Source organism: Lepisma saccharinum, chromosome 10 (assembly GCF_977018435.1).
Source record: "Lepisma saccharinum chromosome 10, izLepSacc3.1, whole genome shotgun sequence".
Classification (NCBI taxonomy): Eukaryota; Metazoa; Arthropoda; class Insecta; order Zygentoma; family Lepismatidae; genus Lepisma; species Lepisma saccharinum.
Genome location: NC_139238.1, coordinates 84,121,828 through 84,137,301, shown reverse-complemented (window position 1 = coordinate 84,137,301; position 15,474 = coordinate 84,121,828). Strand labels below are relative to the sequence as shown.

General features: G+C 40.1%; 1 protein-coding gene across 2 annotated transcripts in view; it reads right to left on the bottom strand.

Moving 5' to 3' along the window:
• Window positions 1-15,474, bottom strand: part of mtd (TLD domain-containing protein mustard) — a 652,551-nt gene that overhangs the window by 600,465 nt on the left and 36,612 nt on the right. For both annotated transcript variants that reach the window (XM_083130051.1, XM_083130056.1), the window contains exon 2: window positions 5,495-5,584. The gene's annotated coding sequence lies outside the window, so the exon portion shown is untranslated. The remainder of the gene's footprint in view (window positions 1-5,494; window positions 5,585-15,474) is intronic.

The following is a 15,474-nucleotide window of genomic DNA, read 5'->3' as shown; positions in this document are numbered from 1 at the left end:
AATGGTAGCAACATCCATCACAAGAATGCATCGGGCGCATCTGCAACACTGCAAACCTCGCGAAGAGAAATGATTAACAATTAGCACCACCTGAGCACGAGTCATGTGGTAGGTTAGTTCTGTCCGCTGCGTACTTAGTGGATTAATGCACGGGACGGAAGGGGCATATTTTACACTCCGGTAATCCTCCATTGACAATGGCACCACCCACCTGATGGCGATGTACTGGCAACGTTCCCTGTTTGTTGATTATCCTTCCGACTGTACAGGGACGACAACAGACTTTGCAGCCTGATCGATCAGGAACTTTCGAGTTGCAAATTCCTGTCTCGGTGTCCTCACGAGTTGCAAATTCCTGTCTCGGTGTCCTCACGAGTTGCAAATTCCTGTCTCGGTGTCCTTTCGAGTTGCAAATTCCTGTCTCGGTGTCCTCACGAGTTGCAAATTCCTGTCTCGGTGTCCTTTCGAGTTGCAAATTCCTGTCTCGGTGTCCTCACGAGTTGCAAATTCCTGTCTCGGTGTCCTTTCGAGTTGCAAATTCCTGTCTCGGTGTCCTCACGAGTTGCAAATTCCTGTCTCGGTGTCCTCACGAGTTGCAAATTCCTGTCTCGGTGTCCTTTCGAGTTGCAAATTCCTGTCTCGGTGTCCTCACGAGTTGCAAATTCCTGTCTCGGTGTCCTTTCGAGTTGCAAATTCCTGTCTCGGTGCCCTCTCGAGTGGCAAATACCTGTATCGGTGTTTTATAGAGTTACAAATTCCTGTCTCGGTGTCTTTTCGAGTTACAAATTCCTGTCTCGGTGTCTTTTCGAGTTGCAAATTCCTGTCTCGGTGTCCTTTCGAGTTGCAAATTCCTGTCTCGGTGTCCTTTCGAGTTGCAAATTCCTGTCTCGGTGTCCTTTCGAGTTGCAAATTCCTGTCTCGGTGCCCTTTCGAGTTGCAAATACCTGTATCGGGGTTTTATCGAGTTGAAAATACCTGTCTTGATGTCCTCTCAAGTTCCAAATTCCTATCTTGGCCTCCTCACTAGTTGCAAATTCCTATCTTGGCCTCCTCGCGAGTTTCAAATGCCTGTCCTGACAGTCTCTTGAGTTGGAAATTACTGCCTCTGTCTTCTCTAGATTTGCAAATTCCAGTCTTGACTTTTGCCCTGACCCGAACGTCTTGATTTGATCAGCCTCCTCTCGAGTTGCAGATACCCAACTCGGTCTCGGCTAGAATTGGGTATTGGATTTTTGGGTAATGCAGGACATGTTTATTACTTGTTCTGCAAAACCTTAACATATTCCCTCCATTCTTAATACTTCCGAAATGTTAGAAAATTATTTCTATTACAAAACGTTTAGTTTATTACACAATTTGTTTGTTACTGTCTCAATTTTAATAAAGGAAAGCCTTATACAGGGTGACCTGTAATTAGATGTATTCCCTGAAAGGGGTTAAAGTAGAGGCAATTTGCAATAAATTTGACCATATACCCCGTCCGAAAATTAGTAGTTTTCGAGATAATCGAATTTCTATTGTTTTTTTTTTTTTAAATGACAATTTTCCACATAAAAATGCGAATTGAGAAAAAAACAGTCATTGTATGGCACATATTTCAGCGTTTTCTGATAGCGAACACATAAGTGGTTGGTTGGAAAAAAGTTTTCCCAAATAACAATCACATGTAAGTAACGGGTGGGTCTAAACTTACAAGTGATGATAAAAAAATGCACTCTTAGTTCACTTGGCAACGTATTAATAACAAAAATGGTATGACACGAAGCGTACAAATTACTTTAATTACTTCCTTGTGTCATCTGCTATCCAACAAGGTACAAATGTCGCTAACATTCACATTTGTGTACAAGAAATAAATACACTTCACTCCTCTTCATGTGAATGGAATCAATGAACAATGCAATTAAAGAACATTACACGTCTTGCTCAAAGTGAGCACCTCCGTTACGAATGCAGGCACGCAGGTTTTTACGGACATTTGGTTAAGATCCTCTCCCTGAGCTCTTCTTGCGAGTTTACCGGTGTCTTGTAAACTAAGTCTTTTATGTGGTCCCAAATGTAAAAGTATAAATAGTGAAGATAATCATCCTTTTGTTGTGCTGACTCTCAATGAGGGAGAACAAAGTTTAGATAGACTGGACACGCACGCAATGGCAGGTGCCACTACTTGCCAAGGACGACGTGACTTCCAGTCGGACGTAAAGTTGTATACCCAAATATACTGTTGACAAATGAGGCACAGGCGAAGAAAAACGCACAACCACTGATCGGTCGCACGGCAGCTGCTTTACTGGACGCGACGAACGTCTCGACGCTACTGTCAAGTCAACCTCTTTCACAACGAGCGCGGTTCTGCTCGTCTTACCTACCTGCGAGACTTACTATGGCCGTTACGCGCGCTTATTCACGCATGAGGGTTGACCTTAGCTTTATGTAAGACGCAATTCATCTGCGTAATATATATATATATATATATATATATATATATATATATATATATATATATATATATATATATATATATATATATATGTATGTTCATATAACTATAACTGTGTGTTATTTCACTCTCCACTATAGATAGCCTTTCACACACACAGAGAGTTGCAAGTTATGGTAATCCTAGCCTGCCTCAATCTTCCAAATATCTTATGTTCTAATTTCACCTCGGCTAAAACTCAGGCGGCTAAATGGGATACTCTGACCCCTCTCAGGTACGGGCTTGGTGAATTAAAGCATCGAGAACTTAAGGGTGTAGATGGTGAATCATAAAATAAATAAACGACTCTTCTCAAATTTTAAGATTGGCAACTGCATCTTCTGGGAGGTTACTTTGACCTTTCTTTTCATTCATTTTTATCCAGGAGATGCTTTATTTCCAATACATACGAAAGCTTACATTGCACTCAGTTACAATTTACAATCCATGAATATCCTTAAATTTAAAATAAATACAGAATCCCCTGTTCGTTAATATTTGATTCGATGAATCCAGAATTCTAATTTGCTGCATGTCTCCACGGGAAAAATCCAAATATGTATATGTGCAGGGAATAGTTACGTGTGTATGTGTGTCGCTAGGAGGAAGCCGTACCAGGGAAGAGAACCCTGTCGTTTTTGCAACCGTAGACGAAGCTTACGGCCTACCATTCAGTAGCAGACAAAAACTTTCGTACGTGCCCCTTCCTACAGTATTGCGACCAAAATGTGTCACGAGTATCGATGTTAACACGGGCAGGATTTAAGCAGAATAGAATCTACGGGCTCCACTGAGTACTTGGGATTGAGAAACGTTAATAGGCAGAGCTTGCATCAAGATACACGCCAATGATGACATTTCCATTGAAAAACGAGACATATTGCATTACATGTCTAGTCTTGCTTCCTTGCCCAAATAAGTTTACGTTGAATAAATTTTGAAGAAGGCCAAAATAAAGTTCGGAGATCTGAAATTCTATCATTTATCCGTAAGAATGAGAATATATGGGTCAACAGTGACAAATACATGTCCAATAGGCAGGCGTCATTAACCTCAAAGGATTTCGGCCGATCCTAACCTGTCGTCCCATAACATTATAAATTTCGAAGTATAAATTGTGCTTGGCAAAATACAGGTATCTTTATTCCCAAGTGTCATTAGACGTTCATATCGTAGAGCCGACGCTGATGGAATGCGTGCAAACTAAGCTCCGCATTTACTTATATACTTTTCCAATCGATGCTCACTTGTTAAGCATTACGTAATTTGCACAGCGCGACTTGCGACATTTCCAAAAACTAAATACTCATCAATGTCTATATTCACAATCTCAATATCAAAGTTTAACTAATTTCCACGTTGCAGCAAAACCAAATAAAATTGTATAAGGGGAACGATTCATCTCTGTTAATAAGGACTAAACTCTAATCATTCCCCGTTGCAACTTGAACCTTATTGAATACATTAAACTTAAAAGAACAGGTTCGATCTTCCCATTGTTGCTAAACGAAATCTATGTCAATCTAAATCATAAACATTTTTCTGCCGTGAAAGAACACAGATTTACATATCCAATATTAAAGATTCGGTCAGAAAATTAACATAAAGATTATTACATTAGGCTGCGTTTACACTTTTGTTACAATAATGGAAATATTAGTGGATTATATAAGTCTAGTAATAATCTTTCTATTTATCAAAAATTATGAAATGTGAAATATTAATAATCAAATAATAAGAACCAACTAATATAAAATATCCAAGAATAATTAACGGCACATGGATATGAGCCGTGAGGTTCATATCATGTGGTCCCAAATGTAAAAGTCGCAAGGCGTCAAATCGATCGGGGATCGAGCTGAGCAGCCATCATGCTGGTAAATCATGTCACGTCTTGTAGCTAGAGGCACATCCTCCAACAACATTTCCATCCCGTTCCTCAAAAAATGTTCATAAGTGATGCCATTTAAGATTTGGGGCAGGAAAAATGGCTGTATCAAATGATTGTTGATGACGCCCATCCATACTTCTGGCTGGGCGTGCGACAGTGGCTGGGCGAAACTTATCCAAAGAAATGGATTGGCCAAGGCGGTCCGATTCCCTGGTCGGCTCCCTTTGGGACTTCTACATTTGGAGCCACATGAAAGGCTTAGTTTACAAGACACCGGCAAACTCGCAAGAAGAGCTCAGGGAGAGGATCTTAACCAAATGTCCGTAAAAACCTGCGTGCCTGCATTCGTAACGGAGGTGCCCACTTTGAGCAAGACGTGTAATGTTCTTTAATTGCATTGTTCATTGATTCCATTTACATGAAGATGAATGAAGTGTATTATTTCTTGTACACAAATGTGAATGTTAGCGACATTTGATAGCAGATGACACAAGGAAGTAATTTAAGTAATTTGTACGCTTCGTGTCATACCATTTTTGTTATTAATACGTTGCCAAGTGAACTAAGAGTGCATTTTTTTATCAAGACTTGTAAGTTTAGACCCACCCGTTACTTACATGTGATTGTTATTTGGGAAAACTTTTTTCCAACCAACCACTTATTTGTTAGCTATCAGAAAACGCTGAAATATGTGCCATACAATGAGCGGTTTTTTTCTCAATTCGCATTCTTAAGTGGAAAATTGTCATTTAAAAAAACAACAATAGAAATTCGATTATCTCGAAAACTACTAATTTTCGGACGGGGTATCATATGGTCAAATTTATTGCAAATTGCCTCTACTATAACCCCTTTCAGGGAATACATCTAATTACAGGTCACCCTGTATATAGCTTTAAGTCCACCTAACACCACTGCAGTGACAGAAAAGGGGCAAAGGTTAATGGATGGCAAGTTTATGGAAAAGACGAAACAACCAACATGAATAACAGTAGCATTCATAGAATTTTCATGGAATAAATTAAACACAGTCAAATAACTCTATTAATTTACATCACACTGAATCTGAATATCTTTTCTCGCAAGTTTCGAATTTAACAATACAATAGAAAGTATACACTTACCTGTAAACCGAATCACGATCCTCACCGTCTAACATTGCGTACTAACATAGCACACAGATGGTCCGTGTTGTCACGTCACAAATTATAAGTCTGGGTAAAAAAAGATAAAAGTTATTAGTTACATACTTTTCTTCATTAGAAAAAGTGCAAACAAAACACATAAATGGTATGCAATATTCATTCTTGTCTCGATTTCTACAGCTCGTTTCGATCTCGGTCTCATCTCGAATTTCGAGACACACCTGAGACTTGGCTCGGTATCGTAGCTATTGTAGAAAAGTTAATTTACTAGAATATTATCAAGTCTGCCGAAGACTTTCTTGAGAAAAGCTTAAGTAAAACATATTTCTTGCTTGTTTAATCGGCCATTAGATTTTATTTACAGCGGGGTTGTCAAGGAAGGCATGATCACCAACATTAACACACATTCTGTTCATGGACTGTACGAACCAAAAACTCGGAGATAGCAACTTGGGAATAATAGTTTCATTGTACGTGAGCAATTAATTTTGCTTCTGAGTGTGCTAGTTACAAATACAGAAAACGTATGGGGGTGGTTGCCGCTTATCAAAGACAACTATACTTCTTTGTGAAGTATTTCAAATGGTGGAGATAGTAAAACCTTATCTCTACCGTGTCAGAGTCACAGCATGAAATTAGTTATGTAGAAACTTAGCTTTCACTTTCGCTTTGCTCAACAGTTACGATTTCTTTTTTAAAAAAGTCGATGTGTTTCAGTTACTGTATTCCTTCTTTCAGTTGGGTTTTAAGTCCACTTTATGCACACTAAGTCTAATCGCGACTGGGCCTACGTTTAAAGTGGGATCCGAACCACTGTGCAATGTGCCTCCACTGGGTATCGAGCACGGAACCCTTGTTTACAAGGCGACGACGTTATCACTATGCCATCGGGGAGGCCTTTCAGTTACTGTCAATGTTTTGAAGTACCTATTTGTAACGCAGTTACAAGTTATAAACAGTTAATTAGGATACTTAAATTTATAACTTGAAAATCTATAACGTGGGGACGGGGATGAGATAAATTTCACAACTCCTATTTCCAACTGCGTGTCTTCCTTGGATGTTAAGGTGGGAGGATGTTCGTGGAATCGCCAAAGGCAAGTTAGGCTTTCTTACATGCTAAAGGTAGAACATTCACGCCTTATTGCAATTCGTCATTTCTAATTCCATCCAAAGACTTCATTGTTTTTTCCATTATTGATTTGTTATAATGATCAAAATATATATGAGGACAAACAAACAAAAATAAAACATATGCAACTCTTCATATCAGTAGCGACGATTACAGGGGGAGGGGGAGCAGTTGTCAGTCTTTTGCCCTGTACTATAACATCTTAATGGTAAGGCTTATATACCAAGAGAAAATAACCTGTCCTTGACCCGTCAAGATTTGGCAGCCAATCGCCGCTCCTACTTCATATAATTATAAAATTTTATTGCGATTAATTACAATGGTCTACGTCCATTTGCTGACTGGAGGCTGATGGTTGTTCTTTAGTAATTCGAGGGTGGTAAATCCAAAACCGAAATCCGTTTTTTTCTATCACGTCCAGCTTCGGAGAAAAAAAAGAAAATTATCTAATATTAGGGATGTATATTTAGAGCAATGAAACAACGTAGTCCGTAAAGAGGTCACAAGATGGCAGCACATGGAATATTATAATGAATATTATTTCAATCAGTTATTCGAACATTGTTAAATGTAGAAACACAAGAGTATATTAACTAAAGAGATTATTCATTTAAAATTCTATCCAATTACAAATAGAACTGAGTGTCGTATAAGGAAGCGGTTCGAAGCAGTTACCTGTTCAGCTGTTGTGTATTTTTGTTGACATGGCATCTGTTCGTCGAAAGTGCAAGAACAACCCTGATATATTTTGTTACATTTGCGGTTCTTTTACAACCCCAAAACAAAGGACAAATATTTCTGACTTTGTAAGGAAAGCATATAGTGCATATTTTGGAATTAAATTGGGTGACCAAGATAAATCCTGGGCGCCTCATAAAGTATGCAGAACCTGTGTAACAATGGAGTAAAGGTCAACAAGCAGGTGTCACGAAATATCCATGCTTTTTGTGTTTATGGGACAGTCGAGCAAGAAACGAACATTGGGTACGAAGACTGTGGCCTGCCAGGAAAAGCTTTGAAGTCGGGGCGAAAAACATCCAGAAGAAGCCGCTTGTTGATCCTAAGAAAGTGTTACTTCCTCCACTGCACTTTAAGTTGGGATTAATGAAGCAGTATGTAAAAGCTCTGGATAAGAATGGGGCTTGCTTTAAATATATTTGCTCAAAATTTCCTGCATTGACGCATGAGAAAGTAAAATCAGGTATTTTTGATGGTCCTCAGATAAGGATGCTAATGAAAGATGAAGAATTCTTACAAACAATGAACCGCCTTTTCTGATGTCATTACAAACTTTCTTGGAAACTACGAGGTTCTAGTTGAAAATTTGTTGGTGACGTTTCAAAAGTTAGGATTAAATATGAGTGTCAAGCTTCACTTCCTGCACAGCCACTTGGATGTATTTCCGTCCAATCTTGGTGCCGTAAGTGAAGAACAGGGCGAACGCTTCCACCAAGGCATAAAAACCATGGAGCACCGATATCAGGGGAGATGGAATGAAAACATGATGGCCGACTATTGCTGGTGCTTGCAGCGTGACGTTCCTGAGGCCACCTACTCCAGAAAATCAAAGAAAAGAAAATTTTTGCCTAAGTAGGTATGCATGTTGTGCTATTCTGTGGTGTATGTTAAGTTCAGCGTAAGTACAGGCATCAGGTGTTGACTGTATGTGCTCGTGAAACAAATTGATCAATTTTATGGAATTGCCTAAACTTTTTGTCCATTAAGAACTCCCTATTGAGAAAATAGAAACGTATGTTTGCTAAACAACGTGACGTGATACTCTGCATGGACATCTGACTACGTCGCATTCTCTTTGCAAGTGCTGTTGGAATGTAGCCGGATATAATTTTCTGAAAATTTTGAAATGTGACTTGTGAAACAATGCAACTTAATACCTGTTATCAGCTACGCCACCTATGTATAGTCCTATAATTTCATTATGTGCAGATATCTATTTGGAAAATTGTTGGAGTTTAGCCCAGTATTATAATATTGTGAACATTTTCAAATGTGATTTGTGAAAAATTGTGACGTGATACACTTTTTCTGACTACATATTTGGAATCAGGGACCTCAAATTATATAGAATCGGTTAAAATATCTAAGTCAGCAGGAAAAAAAATCATATGTAGACCAGTGTTATCATTGATTGTGTGCAATATGTCTGCAAGAAAAGTTCCAGCAGTAACTCAGTTCCCTTTAAAAAACAACTTTCGAAGCACCGGTTATTGTGCTTTTGCCTACTTCGCAAATGTTGCAAAGTTACGGAAATGTAACACCAGATTCACTACAGTTAAGAGTTGAGTTGAGTTGATTTGGTGTTTTAAGTCCACTTTATGCACAGTAAGGCTAATCGGGACTGGACCTACAGTTTAAAGTGGGATCCGAACCACTATGTACCTCCACCGGGTATCGAACCCGGGACCCCTTGATTACAAGGCGACGACGCTACCACTGCGCCATCGGGGATGCCCTACTACAGTTAAGAGAAGTTCGTTATCGTACTAGAAACACCAGTTAAAATTCTTCATACTGTTAGCAAGGTTGGGAAGATAGAAGTAAAGAAAAACAACAACTTTAGAATACGAAAAAATCACAAGTTGCATTTGCGGCCTTCAAAACAAACGGCACAGCACTAAAGCAGCATGGCAAGCACAGTAAGCACTATAAGTGTTACACTGTAGAACGAAGCGTAAACAAAAACACACTGGCATCAGGGCTTCTCAAGGTTGACACACACACGCGTCAATTGAGCGTCACCGCTGTCATGCAAAGCGACTCCTTGTTGAGGGAGTGCTTGGATTTGAATTGCTGATGTCTTCATCTGTCACCCGGCTGAAGACGGGCTTCTGCAGACTATTCAAGGCTTACCACATTTGCAATTTCGCTAAGCATAGCACATTCTGCAATTTCGCATCGTCGCTCCTGGGTTATTCCCTTACACAGCGGTTCTTAAATAGGGTTACCCCGACCATGAGGGGTACATCGTTGGCTACAAAATTCAGTCTTTGAACTGAAGGGAGAGTCAGGGGACACCCTTACCCTCCCCCTTCTATGCTCTCTTTCCAAATTCCTATGCTTCGTACCCAGTAGTATCCATCAAGTTAAATGTTTGACGACTATATTAAAGATCTTTTGTATTCAGGCATAATTTGCCCATTTTCCATTTTATACCATTTGCATTATAACTTAGGATATAATGTTTTAATTCAGTTCACGTTGTTTCAAGCCTGATTAGGGAACGGATTTTAAGGCGCAGCACCTTTCCAAAAATATACTCTATGTGATCAAAAGTATCCGGACACACCGCGAAACGTGTGTTTATCAAGAGGGCGACACAGTACTGCCATCTATCGCCTGGAACACATAGTCAGCGAACTCAGTAGTCTGCAGACAGTGTTAGACAGCAGTATGAGATGGTCTGAGGAACTCACAGACTTTCAACGTGGTCAGTTGGTTGGGTGCCACTTGTGTAGGAAGTCTGTGTGTGAGATTTCCACCCTTCTAAATATCCCTCTGTCCACTGTTTCCAATGTTATAGTGAAGGGATGTGTACAACCCATAAGCGTGCAGGCCAGCCTCCCATGTTGACCTCCAAAGACCATCGAGTGTTGAAGAGGGTCGTACAGCATTATCGTCAATCATCCATCGCCACCATCACACAGGAATTCCGAACTGCATCAGGATCTACTCCAAGCACCATTACTGTTTGGTGCAAGGTGCGGCAACTTGGTCTTCATGGCCGAGCAGCTGCCCATAAGTCAAACATCACACAGACAAATGCCAAACGCCACCTCGTGTGGTGCAAGGAGCGTCGAAACTGGACCATAGAACAGTGGACAACCGTTGTGTGGAGTGATGAATCACAGTACACAATGTGGCGATCCGATGGTAGGGTGTGAATGTGGCGAATGTCTGGTGAACGACATCTACCAGCCTATATAGTGCCGACAGTGAAATTCGGAGGTGGCGGGGTTACAGTGTGGTCATGTTTCTTCTGGAGGGGGCTTGGTCCCCTTGTTGCTTTACATGGCAATGTCACGGAACAAGCTTACGTTGACATTTTAACAGCTTTCATGCTGCCTACCGTCGAAGATAAGTTCGGGGATGACCATTGTGTCTTTCAAAACGACCGAGCACCCGTCCATACTGTAGGGCTTGTGGGGGAGTGGTTTGACGACAACAACGTCCCACTAATGGACTGGCCTGCGCAGAGTCCTGATTTCAAACCCATAGAACATCTCTGGGATGTTTTGGAATGCCGGCTTCGTGCTAGACCACACCGATCCACATCAATACCTCTTCTCATTTTGGCGCTCTGCGAGGAATGGGCTGCCATTCCTCAGGAAACCTTCCGGCACCTCATTGAAAGTATGCCTCTGAGAGTGAACGCTGTCATCCAGGCTAAGGGTGGGCCAACACTGTATTGACTGCCAATGTTCCCGATGGAGGGTTTGCCCAAACTTGTACTTTATTTTCAGGTGGGTGTCCGGATACTTCTGATCACATAGAGTAGCTGTTTTCACACCAATCGTTTGAGATATGTATTTTTGGACATGAAATCAAGTAAAATGAACACACTTGGTTGCATCTTTTCGTGAGATTAGAACATTTATCCCCTTTTTACCTCCTCTTTGGTACATCAGCACCTATTTTCTTCATTTGTTTCATGTTTTGTTAAAAAAAAATTGACAGAAAAATCAAGGGTTTTTACTCTTCTTGAGTAACCACATAAAATCCTATAGTCTCATTTTGTAGAGCAGAACGAGAGCTGTTATGTTATTTGCTACAGTGTTGCTTAAATAATGTTAATGTAACGGGTATAGCACCTTTTTAAAAACATTTGCAGAACCTTTTTTTCCCTTTCCCGACCGTTCCCTACTGATAATGCATTTCTATAAGGGTCTAACTGTTACGTACAATGGATGCACCCAAAGTTGAGTAGAGGAAGCAGAGGGAAGCAAGTCATGATGCAAAACATGGTGATTGCTAAATGGGACCAGCAAGGGCGTATTTAGAGGGAAGGGACAAAGGGTTCTAACTCCCTCCCCAGAAAGACTTACCAAGTACTAAAATTAAATAATGAAAATCATTATTTTTGTTGTGTAATCGAGGGTTACTCGGATCCCACTTTACACTGTATGTCCAGTCCCGATTAGCCTTACTGTGCATAAAGTGGACTTAAAACACCAACTCAATCGAGGGTTACTTATTTCCGCCGACCTTACTGGAAGGATTGGATTGGGATCAAACGGCTTTGAACGACAGTACCAAGGAATGTTTATGCACACTACTACTTATTTATATGCATAAAATATTAATGAGGAACTTTACTTTTCATCAACTGGAGCAACATCATATTTTGTTATTCAACAAATATTCAATGTTTATCTTTTTCACATTAATTTCCATGCCAGGACAATCATTTCTATATAGATATATTTTGGCGATCTTAAGTATACGTACATGCTGTTATATCTCTTTTCTTACACCGTCTTCATGTAATAACAATTAATTGACATATTATTATGAATAGGCACATAAATTATATTAGCATATTAATTCAAATATTATCATCATTTCTCAGACACTTGGTTAGACCCCACAAATATTTCTAGATACGTGCCTGCGAGGAGATATTTGACAAAATACAATGTACTTCGAGATGTGATATTTTATTATAAATATACTGTTTTATGTGACTTGCAGATTGTAAGTTGCAGCAATTACTTCCACGTCGACCAAAGTAAGGAAATACCTTTTTCACGAGAGGCTTTAGCATCATCTTGACTGCCATAACTAGGGTGTTGAGGTTGAAATTTTTTGGTCGAGACGGGATTGGGAAGATAATTTTTTTATAATCCCAAAATTCACCATTTCCAGAGCAGGACGGGGAACTTCCGAAATTTACGGAAGCGGTGAAAATCCTGAATTTTACACACTATTCCCTCCCCCTTTGAGTGATTGTTTTGCACTTCTGGAATACAAACCGTTAATTTCGATAAATTTTCTTCACACTTTTAGAGCAAAAGATACCAATAATTAACCACTTTCCCATACGATCCTTTGGAATTTCTCGACTGTTCGGGACGCCAAAAAGTCGGAAATAACTTCTCCAAGTCAGCATCTAAGTTGGATAATTACATTTCGTTTTGAATTACTTTTTTTTTAATGTATATACAGTACCCCATGACGCGCAAAAACATGGATAATAGGTGACATGATGAATACCAGATAAAGTGGTATGTATGCATCGTGAATTGTACCTCACGAAAGTGATAGATGTTCACGGTAGGAAGCAAAGCGAATCCAGTTTCTTCGACCCAATCGTAATTTGTCAACAGCACCAAGGTATGTTCAGTCAATTTAATTTTTTCTGGTTTTGTTAAATAATAATAACAATAGTATGCATAATAATAATATTAATAATAAATAAATAAAATACAAGTTCTATGACTGAGGGACATGATATGAAATCTTACTCTGCCCCCCCCCTCTGAGAAAAACTGGCACAAAGGAAGCTTTGGAAGCACACGCTGTCAAATAAGAGTGTAATATCGGAAAGGAAAGAAAATATCATCACTTTATCGATACTTCGTAAGTGTGTCATTACGTTATTGATATAGGCAAACGCACATGCTTCCTTTATATACACTCTAAAGATGTAAACAAACATCTATTTACTTCCTAAGCAAAGCAGAATGAGACAGCAAGCTGCAAATGAAAAAGTAACCATTCGGCTTGGCTTCTCTCTGGTGTTAAACAATTATCGACTGTTTAACCCCACTTAAGCACGTCGTTATCACTGAAGAGTTCGGTTTACTCTGAAGCACTACAAGAGTGGTAACTGATAAGGTTACAGTGGGGAACGTAAGTATTACCAGGCAAATTGCCCATCACTATTTCCTTACATCAATACATCTTACATGTATTTTTAAGGAGTGGAATCGTACTGGTGCTGGTACAGACGATGTCAAATACTTTCTTGATGTTTGATTTCAATTCTTAAACGTTTAATTGTGTAAAACAAAGTGAGTCACATGGTGATGAACACTTAACCTGGTAATATTCACACTCCCACTTTATTAAACAGAAACTCTATTAAATTACCATTTAATGACTGGCAGAAAGCATGTACCTTTTCAAGCATGGTTCTTGATAAGACATGATTGCCACCAATTTAAAGGCCTTACGAGACACAATCAAGTTGCTTCTATTAATAGCCTACATGAATTATCAATATGAACACGCACGCTCAAATTTAAAGGGTGTTATTCTTGATAAATTATATTTTTAAAAATTATATAACTTAAGAAAAGTTTTCATGTACAGACTTTATTTATATTTGTGTAATCCTGTGTTTTAGGCCAGAGGCCCCGGGTTCGAATACCGGCCTGGGCATGGGTGTTCTCTGTGAGTGTCCCTTCATCAATTTCATCATCCACATCTTCGCCATTACCCAAAAGGGGGAGAAATGCGAAGTAAAATAAACCAAATCAATCAATTACAAGCCAAGCGTGTGTGTTTACACTGGCTTCATTCACAAGCCAGGTGTGTTTGTTACTTCGTTCTCACGACGGACAGAGAATAGTTCAATCTCTTCCTTTTTCCTAGGGCCTTCCCGATGGCGTAGTGGTAATGTTGTCGCCTTGTAATCAAGGGGTTCAGGGTTCGAAACCTGGTGGAGGCACATTGCACAGTGGTTCGGATCCCACTTTAAACTGTAGCTCCAGTCACAATTAGCCTATCTGTGCATCAATTCAAACTCTTTCTCTTTCCATGTAAACAAATCTTTCTCGGGGACATATGCGTCACGACAGTGTAACGACCCTGCTTGGCCGCCATTTAATTATTATTAGACCTTGCGTGGTCACTATATTCTTTTTAATCTGATGAAAGAGTTAAGCGGAATGTCCCTGCGAGGCGTACGCTTTTAGTTTAAATGTATTTTGTAAACGTTAACGGTTCCACCTCTACGTTTACTAGCTTCACTCATTATTAGATCCTGCGTGGTCGCTATATTCTTTTTAATGTTATCAATTATTGTCATTTACATTGTTCAACGTGTTGTTTAGAATAGCAGAGTCCTGCGAGGCTCATTATTAATTGTATTGTCTGAATGCACACAGTTTTAGTTTATATTGTCACATGCATCTAGTGATTTTCCCACTAGTGATTTCTCAATGTCAAAACCTTGATATTCCTCAGTACGAAGTTTGCAATATGTAAAAAAATGAGTTAGCAACGCGTACTTGTAGTTAAAATTTTCACCACCCATGCGCCACCGCGAGTATAAAACCCAGCGCAGCGAGACCGGAGCTCAGTTGGCTCCCGGATGTCAACTGGCAAACATCTTGGGAAAAACCGGCCATCTAGCCAGAAGCCTAGCAGCCATCCCAGAAGGAAGGAAGGAGGAAGAAAGAAGAAGAGCCTAGCAGCAACCTAACTACCCGGTCTAGGTGCCAGGTTCTACCTGCCTGGCTTGTCTAGGAGCACCTAGACCTCCTTCCTAACCTGCTGCTCTTGTACAGGAGACACCGGTCGGCTTGCCGATTCCTAGCTAACGCCGGGGGTGTCGCGGCATCCTTAAATCCTTTACCCAGCGCCCGCTTGTCGGAGGTGCCGGCTGGCTACGGCCAGTTCCTAGCTGTGGTTGGGGGCACCGCGCACATACTACTTTCTCTTACAGGGGAGTCCGTGACGTCAGCAGCGAACAGCGCCCTAAATAAAATTAGGTCCCTATACTCCCCCTGGCGCCTCACTGCGAGGAATAAATTGGATGGTCCCTTCCCCCCTTTTGAATCCAGAAGTGGTGAATGCACGTGTA